Source organism: Aegilops tauschii, chromosome 6 (assembly GCF_002575655.3).
Source record: "Aegilops tauschii subsp. strangulata cultivar AL8/78 chromosome 6, Aet v6.0, whole genome shotgun sequence".
NCBI lineage: Eukaryota > Viridiplantae > Streptophyta > Magnoliopsida > Poales > Poaceae > Aegilops > Aegilops tauschii.
Genome location: NC_053040.3, coordinates 106,373,402 through 106,390,617, shown reverse-complemented (window position 1 = coordinate 106,390,617; position 17,216 = coordinate 106,373,402).

Here is a 17,216-nt window from a genome sequence, read left to right as displayed (position 1 = left end):
CTTATTCGGAATCTTGCTTTTCATGGTTTGACTTTGGGGCATTTCATGTAACTGGTTTGTATGGTCCTGAGATACGGGTATTCGATCCTTATGGACTAACTAGAAAAGTACAAGTTGTAAATCGAGTGTGATGCTTTTCTTCCGGGGGAATAGCTTCTCACATATTGCTAGGGTACATTGGGTATATTAGCTGGTTTATTCCATCTTAGTGTCCGTCCGCCTCAACGTCTATATAAAGGATTACGTATGGGCAATATTGAAATTGTACTTTCCAGCAGTATTTTTTTTGCAGCTTTCATAGTTGCTAGAAGCCTGAAACTATGTGGTATATATGGGTCAGTAACGACCAGATTGTAAACATGAAAAAGTAGGAGCTTAGCGGGTCCTTACCCCCCATTATCTGATAGAGCGGAAAGGACCCGCGGAATTTTTACTCTTATAATGTGAATTGAATCTATTCAATTCACTCTCATGAAGCAACACTAGAGCATGAAGGAAGTTCACCCATGCCCGCCCTTTCCCTTGTCATCTTTGTTGCGAAAGTAGCGGTCGAAGACACAATACACATCGAGCCGGGTATGCTCACTGTCGGAGCTGCCCAATCCATCGCCCACCTCCTCCTCTTCTTTGGGGGCAGTTCTCCTCTGCCGCTTCTCGAGGATGAGGATATGGAGGGCTTCTTCGTTGCTATCCAAGCCGGCGTGCGCCTCCGCCTCCACGACCCTCAGCCTCAGCCTCGATGGATGTTGTGCCTTCTGCAACGCACAACAAGCACATCACGCCTTCGCCTCCAGGTCATGACACATTCTGGCGTTGACCTTTGACTCGAAGCCCGATGATGTGGGGATGAGGCGCCACTGCAGTGGTTGCGCCGCCAACCCGGAGTTGCGCAACCAGCCGTTCGGTGAGGCCGCGGTCATGCACCTCGAGGGCCCGACACCGGCTGATACGTTTTAGCCCTAGTTGGGCGTTTAGGGGCCGAACAAGATAGATCCGACTGTAGATGCTTTTACACATGGGTTTGGAGCCTTACCAAAAGATTTCCGTCGGACCAAGATGTACATATGCGTGTATATGTATGCATACGAGTACATGCACACAATGGTGCTAGGACACGGTTGGCTCGGGCAGGAAATCATGCACGTCATATATACGCATGGATTGCACTAGCACTAGGCACTGTTGGGACCTACAGAAAGGCTTAAGCGACACTGCATGGCGATTTCATTGTTTCTTCTTATATGAATATGTTCATGCATGCATGCATGCTACCAAAACGCCGAGGTTTGTGGCGTCTACCCTTTGTTATGTTGCATGGTAGCATGAGGTGGGCCAGGGCCAGACCCCGGAGACTGCGGCATCTCCAGTGTAACCAAGACGCCACGGTTGCTGGCGTCTTGAAACGGGCCAGATGAAAAAAGTTTGAAAGGAGGGTCAAATCGTACTAAACTTTCGTTAATGGGTCAAAACAGTAAAAAAGTCCCAAATTGTGGTCCACGTTTGATGAGATGCCTCGCCTGTGGCATGCACCGTCTAACAAGTGGATCGCTACTGTCAACTGAAAAAGGAGAGTGGTTCGCTCGATCCAGTAACTCGGTTCATGATGAAACAACCAAAAGTCCCAATATTTTGAATGGTGCGCTTTCCGATCACGAAACAACATCATACATAAAAGAGAGTGGGAAATAACTTGAAATTGTAACCTTGTGTGATTATCGGAAGCAAACTATACGTACATAGAAACTACCAAGTGAATGACTCACGCTCTATGGACAAATCCGACGGAATGCTACGAGTCGCTAGTCCGGTCTCTAGTGGTTCCTTTTTCTCTTTATTAGGCCTCATTTGGTTTGCAGGAATTTTGTAGGAATTCCGAACGCTATGAATTTTGTAGTTTTTTTTTCTTTGGAACCCTTTGATTAGTAGGAATATAATCCTACCCTTTTTCTTATAACAATAGATTTCCTGTTCCTATACATGATAGGAACCAACCCTTTGTATTTCAAAAAATAAAAAAGTAGCCTAGATGCAGTGAAAAAATAAATCATATCCTATGAACCAAATGACATATCTTTCTCTACAGGATTTGAGATATATGTCATCTCATTTTCTATGGCTTTCTTATTCCCATGATATTCCTATCCTATAAACCAAAGGATGCCTTACTACATCCATCTCACCCGCGGGGCCTTGCACTGCCCACCCCCTTCGTTCCCCACGCTCCAACCACTAATTTCTGTTATTCAAATAAACCACATGACACCATCATCAACCAGGGCAACCATAATCCTATGAATGACTTCTTTCTTATACGTACGCAACGTCTGAAGATATAGATATCGGAATTTCTAGTTAACCGACTTGTACGATAGTACTCATGGTCCATGTACCCAATCATGTAGTAAGAGGAATCAGACGATTCGAGTGAAGTTTTTTGTAACGTATCAATAACACATGTTTTAATTCTATAGTCTTGTCAACTGGTATCCCAGGGAAAGCTTCAAAACCTTGTATTTATGGTGTTTGGTGATGGTCGAGCAATACCTTCTCTATCTTGACGTCTATGTGGACAATCGTGGTTGATGCAGAGGAATGCAAATACACTAGCCGTTGTAAAAATAACATTTGCAACTCAACAACTGGAGATCCTCAACATGGAGATGGTGCACAAATGAATTAAAAGACCAAGAGAGGGACTCTCCTACCTCGAGGCAGCATCCCAATAATCTGATAATATTATGATGGTTTTTATCGCAGAGAGGATCGCTACCTCATCTATGAAACTCTCGATCTCGCTTCGTGCAGTAGTTCTTGACTTCTTCATAGCAACTACTTGTGTCTCATCAAAATTATTGGTCCACGAAGAGCATCTCAAAATAATATTATACTCAAGTACACGAAAATAACATACTATGTGTGTTTGTGTGTGTGTGTGTGGGGGCGGGGCAGCGCCCCAGCCTTGGGCCACTATGTAAATGAGTTTTTGGGGGAGGGCTTACATTTAATTTTTTATACTTTTCCCTCCCCGCCCCTCAGTAATTTTTTCCTAGCCCTGTCACTACCTGGATCCTTTGTATGTTGCAGACGGAGCACGCCTATGACACATGCACAAGGCCTTCAAAGTTGCTCTAATGAGTACGAGTCTTGAGAATCCTTAACAATCCGAGCTATAAATGTAAATAAGAAGGAACTTGCTCCCAACTTACCTAAGGCGAGTAATGGCATGGTTCATCAAGTACTGAACTTTGTATGAGTCGGTGAAAACCTAAATTATTTCAACAACTAACGTCGTATGTTGTACAGTAACAAATGTTGAGAATCAAAAGGTAGATAAAAATATTAAAGTGTCACAATTCACCCTCACAAAGAGTAGGTGATATAAGCTAGCCAAAAAGCATTGACCCGTGTTGTGCCCACTATGCTAGAGGACTCATAATTATTTTGACCAACATCATTTTGTGGTTATCGAAGACCATCTTTTTTTCTCTCCAAAAAAATTGAAATCCATCTTCACACTTAGGGAACTAGGATATTGTAGGATTTATGGCATTAGGAATGACATTTTCATGAAGGTGCACTCGTATAGACCTCCACTGTTATCGTCTAGATGCTCTAGGAACCTCCACATCTAAGTGTGCCCTTACAACACACCTGGGATAGAAGCTCGGTCAGGAATCCAACACAAAGGAGATGATCTGTATACAATGTCCAAGCTAGTATTCTTATTTTCCTACATGTTCTTACCGAGGTCGATGCTCTGACAAATGCACGTCTTGAGAACCGTTAACTGTCCAAATTGTGTATACCAAAACTAGAAGCTTAAGGCATCCACAGGAGAATACATGAGATTAGACAAGTGCATAATTCCTCGAGGCAACACCTAAGGCCAGTTCTTTTGGCGGCTTCAAAAATAAGGAGCCTTCTTCCCAGCTTATTCCATAAGCCACCTCTCTCATTCACTAGGGGGCTTATAGACTAATTATAGGATAACTGATTTAGAAGCCTCGATAAATTTAATTGGGGGGGGGGGGGCTTACTTATTAAGCTGGGAAGAAGCAACTCATTTTTAGGCCACCCAAAAGAAATGGCCCTTAGCCATGTTCTCTGGCCTTTATGTGAATTTGTGTACTCAAAATTCACAAGATAAATAAAACAATAGGATTGTCTCAACCCACATAAGAATAATGTCATTTCTGTAGTTTGAGCTTACCGTGATAAGTGTTTTCCTCACTCTAGGTATAATGTCAAAATTATTAAACTCCTCTATAGAGAATTTAGGGGAGAAGTACTGTTCACCTCGTGCCCCACCTCCCATTTATACATAATCCCATTGTGAAAAATAGTTTTTTTGCTTGGGAACCCCATGAAGGCACTAAGCGCCTTGGCGTTGGAATGATCCTATCAACCTCTCGTTATCCAGTCCGATTGTGCAATTGTTCTCAATGCCATTTTAGGATCATCCTTGGAAGGTTCTGCATATCGTCGTGTAAATCTAGATACCAATAAACTTCTTGAAGACTGTGAGTTCATCCTTTAGAAAATCGACCCTAAGGAGAATGGGGTCGCCGACTGCTGGGCAAAGCTTGGTATAATAGAGGGTCATACTGTTTATTGGTTGCGCCAACCCCCAAACTGTATTTCTAAGCTCATAGGAGCCGATTGTAACTCTACTTTGAAGGAATAAAACTCATATTTCTTTCTCACATTTTTTAAGAGATCATAAAGAACACCCACATGCACATGCCAACATAAGTTGTCAATAACCCGTACTTCAAGAGTATATGACCATGCAACTAGTTCTTATGAAACCTTGGAGTCAAAAAGATCTTTTGACTTGTTCTTTCCAATCAATCCAAGAGGCTCACAGGGAACTTCACCCCCACGCGCCACTCCCCAGCAGTGGCATATGTTGCTCTCCTACAGTCAGTGGCATGGATTCAGGAATAGAACTTAGTTGGGGCCTATAGGGTCTAAATTTTGTAGCCACAGAAGCAGGTCCATTCGAGAAAAAACTTATGAAATGCTACAAAAAACATAAAAACACACAAACAACAACAACGCCGCCGCTGGCCTTCGAAGAAAAACTGAGAGGACTCGACAGGGCCAGAGGAAGGATAGGTAGGGGGAGGTCGCCGCTCAGCCACCGCCGACCCGGGGTGGCCGCCAGGCTCGCCCCAGCGGTAGATCCTCTGCTTACATTTGGGACTAAAAGCGAACACGCACCTTATCATGCCGTGTTTTTTCATCGACTTTATTTTTAATCCTATATTTTTTTGTTTTATTAATTTACATGTTTGCTAGGCCAAGTTTAGGGTAAAAGCAAGAACAACATGAACAAGATCAAGTGAGGGAAAACAAACCAAGACTATAAAGTGACCAAAGAGGCGAACACCAGAAAACTCCAACTCGGAACAAGCAACAAACTGTCTAAACCGACGCACAAACCCTTGGCAATACACTGCTGTCTACGATCGCTGGGTCCTCCACCATTTCCACAATGACAACTAGGACGCACGCTTTGCCTACAGCTGGTCCTCCACTGGCCAGTGCTCCCCCAGCAGCTGGAGGTTGTAGTGCTGCTCTGCCAGTAGCTGCATAAACACGGACACTAGAGGCTCCTCAATTGATGCAAAGCCTGCTCTTTCTCATGCACCTCCACCAACACCCAGTTGTAGTGCCGCTTTGCTTGAAGCTTGCCGAATTCGGACATTGGTGGCTCCTCCATCGATGACAAGGGAAAATTCTCCCTCCATCGACGACGCGGGCAAATGCTCCTCCTGGCGTCGTAGGCGCAAGCGCCTCCTCCATCAGCGACGCGGGCGCACATGGATCCTCGTGGGATCGGCCTCCTCCACCCCCTTTCGAGCGGCGAGCGCTCTAGAGAGCTTAGAGGTTGGCACACATTAATGCGGGGCTGGCACTGATCCGTTTGAGTCGCGGAGTTTTGTTGCGATTTGGACGTGGCACGCCGGCGTGAGGCCCCTGTACCACATGGCGAAGGAGCAGGCCATGGCGATGGCTGATGAAAACGAGAATGTGAAGGTGGTTTAAGGGCGGCTCAGATGGCGGGAGAAGGGATCAAAGGGGTATGACTCTGGGTCATGTCCCACTGGCTTAGATAGTCGAAGCGGGGGGTTGAACGTGAAGCACCGGATTAGGCTTCTTAGGTTACTTCCATTATAGGTGTGGTTTATGTATTAAATCCGCACATGCCAACAAGATAATATAAGCGATAGTTCAAATCTAAATTACAAAAAAAAAGAAAATTTGAACAATTCTAGCAAAGACAATACTATCAAGAAGCCCCAACAAAAATCAAACTACTTTACCAGCTAGGGAACCTCTATGAATATTGAAATCTGTTGGACGATTACTTGTTTGGACACATTGATGGTTTCACCCCCCATCTCGCCTGCTTCATCCACTGTCTTGTTGAGGTCTAATTTCCTTCACCCTATTTTTTCGAGAATGGTCCAAAAAACCTAGGTACTGCGGTGCTATTGCACGGGTGAAAATAAGGTGGTCAGCGGGTGTGTCACTCATGATATCGTAAGTTTTGCTCCTCGCCGTTCTACGTCTTGGTCAATTCATTGATTCACTCAATGTTGTAACTTGATGATCAAGTCATTGTATAGTCTGGACGCTCTGCAACACTGTTCCAAACAATGGAGCGCAAATACTTCACATTGATGCATTGTTGGATGAAACTCAAGGGTCAGAACAAAATTTGGATAAACAATATGCGTCGATGAAGAAGTTCAAGCTTGAGATGAAGGCCACTTTTGAGGAGTATGTTGAATCCAGGATTGATGAATTTGAAAAGCTTGTTGAACATCCGGCGCTTTCAGGTGTAATATTTATATTTGAATTGTTATTGCATTGAAACATTTGCACTACATGATTGTGAAAAATTCGTTCCATCTTTCAGTTATTTTCAATGCTCCAAATAAAAAAAAGCATGAACAAACTTTTAGTGTAGGGACGTTGATGGCCGGCTCATATATCGTTGTCCGTGGACACATCCAAACATGTCGACGAACATGTGTTATTACCGTTTTGATGTACTACGTTGAAGTTGCCCTTACCTAAGGCAAGTAATAACATGAGTTGCTAACAAGTCCTGAAATTTTATACGAGTTGGTGAAACCTAGATTATATTGTCACAATTAAAACCATCCATGGTACAATAACAAATGCAGAGAATCAAAAGTAGATAACAAATAAAAGCATCACATATCACCCTCATGGAAAAGACGATATATAGTCAAAGAGCGCCGACCTCATTTTATGCCTACCATAGTAGAAGACTAACAATTATTTTGATCTACACCATTTTATGATTATCCATATCCATCTTAATGGAGTTGGGGTTTGGAATTGGAGGCATTAGGAATGGCACATTTACAGGCGGGACGCACTGTCCAGCATCCCGAGCAGTGGCGCACATACATCGCCTTGCCCCGGCCAGCTGCGCCTCCAGTCGACGCGAGCACCGCCAAGGAGTTGACACGACCAGCAGCTGAGAGGCAGGCCGCATCGCATGAGAGTATCTCTGCGACGCATGCGCTTGACTCGTCCTCGAACCTAGTTGCGACGCGTCAGGGTACACGCAACATGCTGCTGGCTGAGCGAGGGTGAGAACGATGCTTCTTTGTCCAAGGGCGCACCGCTGGACTGGACCGAGCCAAACAGAACCCGCCTCGTGAAACGCAACACCTATTTCTGCGACGTTTGCTGCTTGGAAACCAGCATGCGACGTTTGCCTGCTCGTTTGGTGCACGACCATGCCAGCCCCACCCACTGCGGGCTTTCAGCACCTCTCGCTGACAGGAGACTGTTTGCCTGCTCGAGTCAACGGCCGGGTACCGAGGTTGAACATGAGAATTTTTTTGGCCTTCTATCTATGCATCTGAATTCTGAATCCATCTTTGGTCAGATATAATTAATACCTAATCGAAATGATCGCCGGCGCCCGTTCCCCGTGTCCGGCCATGAGCCCCGAGAACTGAAGCTTCTTCTTCTCCAGCTCCGACTCGGCGCTCTCCAGCTCCTCCTCCGGAGACCCGAGAAGCGAAGTTGTCCGCCTCCACGTCACCGCCAAGCGGCTAATCGGCCGTCGATGTTGAGCCCGTCAAGCTTGGCGTTGACGAGAGGGAAGAAGTGGTGGCCTTTCTAGGACCCGAGCGGTGGCGACATACCGTTCACTACTCTTCCTCGCTACCAGCGGCGCCCGCGGTCGTTCCGGCTTCGTGGTCGTGGTGGCGGAGCGTGGCCTCGGCGTTGTCCTCCTCCTCCTCGTGGGCCTTGCCAAACACCGCCTCGCCCGCCTCGTGTCGTACTCCTTGTAGGCGCTACCGCCGGCGGGCGAGGCGGATCTCGCAGGCGGAGCATTAGGACTCTTGCAGCGCCTCCAGCCCTGTAGGGTCCGCGTCCGGCGCGATCGCCCTGCCGGCGACGAGCTGCTCCTCCACCTGTAGGTGCTCCTGAAGGAGGTGGTGGTTGATGAGGTTATGTACCTAGGGTAGGGTTATAGGCCTGACCTAGACACCCTCCCCAAGGACATCACCCTAAAGTCAGAGGCATTCGAAGGGTACCATCGTTCACTCGACCGGGAACATTCCACTCGGAAGAATCGCTGTCACTCGACCGTAACAGAAACCACTCGACGTATAGAAGATCTAAAGTCACTCTGCACAGCAACGGTCGGGCGTTTACTCATAGACTTAATGATCATTTATAGCACTTTATTACAGACGATACTTGTAACGTTCTCTCTCTTTATGTACATTGAACCCTGTGTAACGAAGGGGAGCTGGGGTCCTGGCGCACTCTATATAAGCCACCCCCTCCTCTGGGACAAGGGTTCGCACCCCTGTAACACACACACACGCATAATCCAGTCGACCGCCTCCGAGCACCGAGACGTAGGGCTAGTACTTCCTCCGCGAAGGGCCTGAACTCGTAAAACTCGTGTGTACAACTTTGCCATAGCTAGGATCTTGCCTCTACATTCCTACCCCCCATTCTACTGTCAGTCTTAGATCCACGACAGTTGGCGCCCACCTTGGGGCAGGTGTCTTAGCGACTTGTTGGTAAAGTTGCGATTTTTCCGATTCCCATCATCATGGTTTCCAGCGGTGGATTGGCTGAGGGCCGAGAGATCCGTCTCGGCGCGCTCGTCTTCGTCGCCGACGACTCCGCCTGGCTCCACGAGGCTCCACTCGACGTCGAGGCGCTCCCCGTCCGCGGGGCGACGCACTTTCGCGCGTGCGTCCGCGACGTCCTTCTTCGGCAGCCGTCGACTCAGTATCAGTCGGCTCCTGTGGCGCCCTCGCTCCCCGCTGTTCGCCGGCGCAAGCGTTCCAGTCGGTCGCGGCTCCAGGGTGGGTGAGGCACGCGGTGGCCCGCCAGTCGGCGACCCCACAAGTCACGGCAATCGAGCCCAACGGAACTCTCTACGGCCTGTTCGACCTGTCGACTGGCTCCGTCGAGACCGCATCCGAGTGCGACAGCAGTGATCCCGCGGCGGAAGTCTTGATGGTCAATGGACCATGCAGTCCTCCTGGCTTCCCCCGCGACGACGGTGGTGACGGCGGTGGCGATCCGTCGCGTGTTCACGAAGAGTACCGCCCCGAGCCTCTTTCTTCGCAGCAGAGAGAAGAGCTCCGCCGCCGCAATATGGATGCACTTCACACTCCTATCGTTGGAGAAACCCCCGAGGCCCGGGCCTTGGAGGAGGCGCGCCTGGCCAACTTGGCTGAGCGCACTCAACTGGAGAACCTCCAGCACGCACTCGACGAGCGTGCTTGGCAGCGGATTCCTGAGTCCAGTCGACGACAGCCTTTTCCGCCTCCAACTCAGGTATACCGAACTCCGATTCAAAATCTCACAGCTGCAGCCCGAATAGCAGAGTCGATTCAGCCTTCCCAGTCGGAAGCTGGCAGAGGTTTGATGCAGATCCGGGCTTTACTCCGGGCAGCGGGAGAGCAGAACACAGCAGTATCTCAGTCGCGGAATAGGATTCATAGCAGATCTGTGATGGCAGACACCGTTCAGTCGGCTCACAGCCCAAGATCACCCCCGCGGCGTGAGGGACGTGGAGACCGACGAGATCAGTACAGAAACCGTGAGCAGTATGATCACCGACTCGACCACGATGACCGTCGTCGAGTGCCCACCCCTCCTCCGAGGAGTGGGTCATATGTGCCTCGGAAGTACGATGATAGACGCCCTCACAGTGGCGGACGAAGAATTCCAGTTGACCCCAGAGAGCCGGACTTTGATGCGAGATCTATTCTCGTTCAAGGTCTGGTTGACAGGAACAGAGCACACAGGGAAGGCCATGACAGAGATTATCCGACTGGCAGCAGAGTACATGCTTCAGGTCCAGAGTGTTTCAGCAGAGCCATCAGGGCAGCAGTGATTCCTCCCAACTTCAGGTTGGCGACTGGAGTCAGCAAGTTCACTGGTGAGTCCAAGCCTGACACTTGGCTCGAGGACTACCGAGTGGCGGTACAGATTGGTGGCGACAATGATGAAGTGGCCATGAAGCACCTTCCTCTGATGTTGGAAGGCTCGGCCAGAGCGTGGTTGAATCAGTTAGCACCTGGCAGCATATTTAGTTGGGAGGAACTTGCCCGAGTGTTTGTCAGAACCTTTGAAGGTACATGCAAACGACCAGCAGGGTTAACAGAGTTGTAGTCTTGTGTGCAGAAACCGAATGAGATCTTGAGAGATTATATCCAGAGATGGATCACATTGCACCACACAGTGGAGAATGTGTCAGATCACCAAGCAGTTTGTGCCTTCAAAGAGGGCGTTAAGTATCGAGAATTGAATCTGAAGTTCGGTCGGACAGGGGATATGTCCCTAAGTTGGATGATGGAGATCGCCACCAAGTACGCTAATGGTGAAGAGGAAGACCGACTCCAGAGTGGCAAGCACAAAACAGTCGCCAAGAAACCGGAGGAGGGAATTCCAATCAGAAACAGAAACGAAAGGCCGAACCACCAGCTCCTGGTGAAGCTTTAGTTGTGGCTCAAGGGAAATTCAAGGGGAAGCCCAAAGGGCCGTGGAACCCCAAGAAAGTGAAAGATCAAGATGAAAATGATGTGTTGGATTTACCATGCCACATTCACACTAAAAAAGATAAAGAGGGTAACCTCATTTACCCTAAACACACCACTCGACAGTGTCGGCTCCTGATCCAGCAGTTCTGAGAGAAACAACCCAAGGAGAAGGAAAAGGAGTCGGACAAGGGTGAGGATAGGGAAGAAGATGATGATGGTTTTCCTAACGTCAATTCCACTCAGATGATTTTTGCTGATGTTGAAAGCAAAAGTCGACTGAAAGTTATCAACAGAGAGGTTAACATGGTTGCTCCGGCGACACCAAGTTATTTGAAGTGGTCCCAGACTGCCATCACATTCGACCAGTCTGACCATCCAGCACATATAGCCACCCCTGGGAGGCAAGCGCTGGTGGTTGACCCAGTTTTTGAAGGCACTCGACTGACTAAAGTGCTGATGGATGGTGGTAGTGGCCTGAATATCCTGTATGCTGAGACCTTGAAGGGAATGGGCATTCCGATGTCCAAGCTTAGTGAAAGCAATATGAGTTTCCATGGCGTCATACCTGGCAAGAAGGCCGAATCACTCGGCCAGATTGCCCTTGATGTGGTTTTCGGTGATTCCAAGAATTACCGCAAAGAAAAGTTGATATTTGAAGTAGTGGATTTCCAGAGTGCTTATCATGCTATTCTAGGTAGGCCTGCCTATGCACGTTTCATGGCTCGACCATGTTACGTGTACCTCAAGTTGAAAATGCCTAGTCCCAGAGGAGTGATCACTATCACTGGCAATCGGCAGAAGGCAGAAGAGTGCTTCCAGAAAGGCTCAAAAAATCGCTGATGCACAAATGGCAGCAGTCGAAATGCAAGAATATCGGAAGAACGCAGATCCGAGTGATTTGTTGCGCTCCAAGAAGCCTGCCACTGATTCTGCATTTCAGTCGTCCGGTGAAACCAAGCCGATTCATATTCACCCGACCGATCCTAGTGCTGCTCCTACTCATATTTCAACTTCACTCGACAACAAATAGGAAGAAGCGCTCATCCAGTTCCTCCGTGAGAACTGGGACATCTTCGCATGGAAACCTTCTGACATGCCGGGTGTACCCATGGGACTAGCTGAGCATCGTTTGCGAGTCGACCCGAAAGTAAAACCAGTCAAGGAACATCTTCGACGGTCCGCCGTACAGAAAAGAAAAGAAATTGGTGAGGAAGTGGCTCGGCTCCTTGCAGCCAAGTTCATCCGAGAGATTTATCACTCCGAGTGGCTCGCCAATATTGTCATGGTCCCCAAGAAGGACGATTCACTTCGCATGTGCATTGACTTCAAGCATATCAATCGGGTCTGCCCAAAAGATCATTTTCCTCTCCCCTGCATCGACCAAATCGTCGACTCGACTGCGGGGTGTGAGCGATTGTCTTTTCTGGACGCCTATTCCGGGTATCATCAGATCTGACTGTATGGACCCGATGAGATAAAAACGACTTTCATCACTCCATTCGGATGCTTCTGTTATGTCACCATGCCATTCGGCCTGAAGAACGCCGGAGCCACATTCATGAGGATGATTCAGAAGTGTTTGCTCACTCAAATCAGTCGGAATGTGGAAGCATATATGGATGACATTGTGGTCAAGTCACGTAAGGGTTCCGACCTGCTGGCTGACCTTGCTGAAACTTTTGCCAACCTCAGAAGGTATGATATCAAGCTTAATCCATCAAAGTGCACATTCGGAGTTCCTGGCGGAAAGTTACTCGGTTTCCTTGTTTCCGAACAAGGGATCGACGCTAACCCAGAGAAAGTTGGTGCTATACTCCGGATGAAACGTCCTGTGCGTGTGCATGATGTCCAGAAGCTTGCTGGTTGTTTGGCCGCCTTGAGTCGATTCATTTCTCGCCTCGGTGAAAAGGCATTGCCTCTTTACCGACTGATGAAGAAGTCTGATAAGTTCGAGTGGACTCCTGAAGCTGATGCAGCGTTTGCAGAGCTCAAAACCCTGCTTTCCACCCAGCAGGTGCTCGCTGCTCCAATCAGCAAAGAGCCTTTGCTGCTTTACATTGCAGCCACTGGACAAGTTGTCAGTACAGTACTCACGGTCGAGCGGGAAGAAGAAGGAAAAGCCTATAAAGTTCAGCGCCCAGTAGATTATGTTTCTGAAGTTCTGACTCCATCAAAGCAAAGATATCCACATTACAGAAGCTTGTTTATGGGATTTACATGACCACGAAGAAGGTTGCACACTAATTCTCTGATCACTCCATTACAGTCGTCAGCGACGCACCATTATCAGAGATTCTGAACAACAGAGATGCAACTGGTCGAGTGGAAAAGTGGGCGATTGAACTCCTTCCCTTGGATATCAAGTTTGAGGCAAAGAAAGCTATCACGTCCCAAGCAATAGCAGATTTCCTCGCCGAGTGGATCGAACAGCAACTTCTGACTCAGATTCACTCAGAGCATTGGACCATGTTCTTCGATGGATCCAAGATGCTGAATGGTTCCGGTGCTGGGGTGGTATTGGTATCCTCCCGAGGTGACAAACTCAGCTATGTTCTCCAGATTCACTTTGACTCCTCCAACAATGAAGCTGAATATGAAGCACTCCTGTACGGGTTGCGTATGGCCATTTCACTCGGCGTCCGTCGCCTCATGGTCTATGGCGACTCGGATTTAGTGGTCAATCAAGTGATGAAGGAGTGGAACGTCAGAAGCCCAGCTATGACTGGCTATTATAATGCAATGAGAAAGTTAGAGAAGAAGTTTGAGGGGTTAGAGCTCCATCACATACCCCGACTGAAAAATCAAGCAGCCGATGATCTAGCAAAGATAGGTTCCGAGAGGGAAGCCATTCCCAGCAACGTGTTCTTGGAGCACATTCATACACCTTCAGTTCAAAAAGATCCTTTCACTAAAGAGCCCCCGCAACCAAAGAGTTCCACTAATCCGACTGAAGTCGAAGTCCCACCCGTGGTCGACTTGATCATGGAGGTTTTGGTCATCACTCCCGACTGGACAGTGCCATACATTTCATACATTCTCAGGAAGGAACTCCCAGAGGATGAAGAAGAGGCTCGACAGATCGTCCAACGATCCAAAGCATTTACTGTGATAAGAGGACAGTTGTTCAGAGAAAGTGTGACTGGAGTCTGCCAGAAATGCATAACACTAGAAGAAGCTCGAGTGATCCTCAATGACATCCACTCGGGGACCTATGGTCACCATGCGTCCTCTCAGACCATTGTGGCCAAAGCATACCGAGCAGGATTTTATTGGCCACGAGCAAATGAGATGACAAAAGAAATAGTCAACAAATGTGAAGGTTGCCAGTTTTACTCCAACACGTCTCACAAGCCTGCATCAGCCCTGAAGACCATTCCACTCATCTGGCCCTTTGCTGTTTGGGGATTGGATATGGTTGGACCTCCGAGGACTGGTAGGAGCGGCTTCACTCATGTGCTCGTAGCAGTCGACAAATTCACCAAATGGATTGAAGCCAAACCTATCAAAAACCTTGAAGCCAGTATTGCTGTCAGTTTCATCAGAGAGTTAACATTCAGATATGGTGTTCCGCACAACATCATCACTGACAATGGGTCGAACTTCGATTCTGATGAGTTCAGAGCCTTCTGTGCTTCCCAAGGTACTCGAGTCGACTATGCTTCAGTCGCCCAGCCCCAGTCGAATGGACAAGCTGAGAGAGCAAATGGATTGATTCTCAAAGGACTGAAACCCCGACTAATGCATGATCTCAAGCACGCAGCAGGTGCCTGGGTCGACGAACTTCCATCAGTGCTTTGGGGATTGAGGACAACTCCCAATCGGTCGACTGGCCGAACTCCATTCTTCCTGGTTTATGGAGCAGAGGCTGTACTTCCGAGTGACTTGCTCCACAACGCGCCCCGAGTCGAGCTTTTCTCAGAAGATGAAGCAGAAAAAGCACGACAAGATTCAGTCCATCTCCTAGAAGAGGAAAGAGAGATGGCCTTGATCCGGTCGACCATCTACCAGCAAGACCTACGTCGATTCCACGCCAGAAACGTGAGAGGTCGAGCCTTTCAAGAGAGAGACTTGGTTCTTCGAGTGGATTAGCAGAAACCACACAAGCTTGCTCCCGCTTGGGAAGGCCCCTTCATCGTCACCACAGTGCTCCACAACGGAGCATACCACCTTTACAACATCGAGCACAAGAAAGACAAGCCACGCGCTTGGAATGCGGAGCTGCTCCGCCCCTTTTACACTTAAGCACTCAGTCTGTTGATATGTAATAAGAAATACCTTTGTAGTTTATTTATCAAAGACAAGAGCTTTACAGTCTTCTAAAATGATTGTCGTTGCTTATATTTGTGTCTGAAATCCCCGAGTGGGTGACTTAGCCGCGAATCCGTTTCACCTAAGTTTGTAAAATCCTACCGAGTGGTGAGCAAGCCTCTCACTCGGGGGCTTAGCCGCGAATCCGTTTCGCCTAAGTTTGTAAAATCCTACCGAGTGGTGAGCAATCCTCCCACTCGGGGGCTTAGCTGCAGTCCAGTACTCGCCTAAGTTTGAAAAATCCTACCGAGTGGTGAGCAATCCTCCCACTCGGGGGCTTAGCTGCAGTCCAGTACTCGCCTAAGTTTGAAAAATCCTACCAAGTGGTGAGCAATCCTCCCACTCGGGGGCTTAGCTGCAGTTCAGTACTCGCCTAAGTTTGAAAAATCCTACCGAGTGGTGAGCAACCCTCCCACTCGGGGGCTTAGCTATAGTCAAGTACTCGCCTAAGTTTTAAAAATCCTACCGAGTGGTGAGCAACCCTCCCACTCGGAGGCTTAGCTACAGTCCTGTACTCGCCTAAGTTTGAAACACACCCCTATCCGCAAGGACGACGAGGTGCAGGTCGACTGCAACCTTCTCCTCGGAGCTACGCCACATGTATAACGTACGCTCCATCCCTATCCGCAAGGACGGCGAGGTGCAGGTCGACTGCAACCTTCTCCTCGGAGCTACGCCACAAGTATAACGTACGCTCCATCCCTATCCGCAAGGACGGCGAGGTGCAGGTCGACTGCAGCCTTCTCCTCGGAGCTACGCCACAAGTATAACGTGCGCTCCATCCCTATCCGCAAGGACGACGAGGTGCAGGTCGACTGCAGCCTTCTCCGCAGAGCTGCATCTCAAATACAGAAGTTATTCCGAGTGAAGTACAAGATTCCACTCGGCAGCGAACACAAGCATATTCAGAGATAAACCAAATTCAGATAAATCCTAAGGTTCCGGACCTCGGATCAAAATACTCGGGCGTCAAGCACGAAGGAGTTTAACGATTACAAAATCACTCGGCATTCCGAGGCAAATTTAAGGTGAGGCATAAAAGTTAGTTCACTCCGCAGGAGGAGGGCTGGCAGGCTCGACGAATTCGTCCAGGTCGATTCCGTCGGGAATCCGAGTGGCAGCAGCAATGAAGGCCTCCATGAAAGACTGGAAGTCGTGCTTCTTGGTATTGGCAACCTTGATCGCTGCCAGCTTCTCTTCTCGCGCTTCCTTGCAGTGGACACGAACTAGGGACAGAGCCACGTCAGCGCCGCACCGGGCAGAAGACTTCTTCCATTCTTGCACTCGACCGGGAACATCATTAAGCCGAGTCACCAGAGGCTCGAGGTCATTCTGGAGCGTCGCCCTTGGCCATAGAGCTGTGTCGATCTGCGACATTGCAACTTTCAGTCGAGCAAGATAGTCGACAACACCAGCAACGCGAGATTCCAGTCGGAGTACGTTCATGGCAACTTCGTCCTTCACTGGAGAGTGGATCGGGTCCAAGCTTGTCTCAACTCGCCCAGTCTCTTCCTCGAAGTTCTGGCAAATTTCTATACGCGCAATTCAAAGATGAGTCAGTGATTGAATGTCGAGTCAACAGTAACAAGTCAGTCGGGTCGAAGAGAATACCTTCAAGCATGACGAACAGCTTCTTAGCAGGACCTCCCAGATAGTTCTCCAAATCGTCCCTCTTGCGAGCAATGCCTTCCATCTTCTTGTTCGGATTGTTCTTGTCCTTTTTCAGGCGAGTCGCTTCTTTATTGGCTTCATCAAGGGCAGTTTTCAGTTTGGCGTTCCTAAGTTTGCCTACTGAAGCCAGCTTCTGTTCAGCGAGTGCAGTTTTCTCATCAGCTGTTT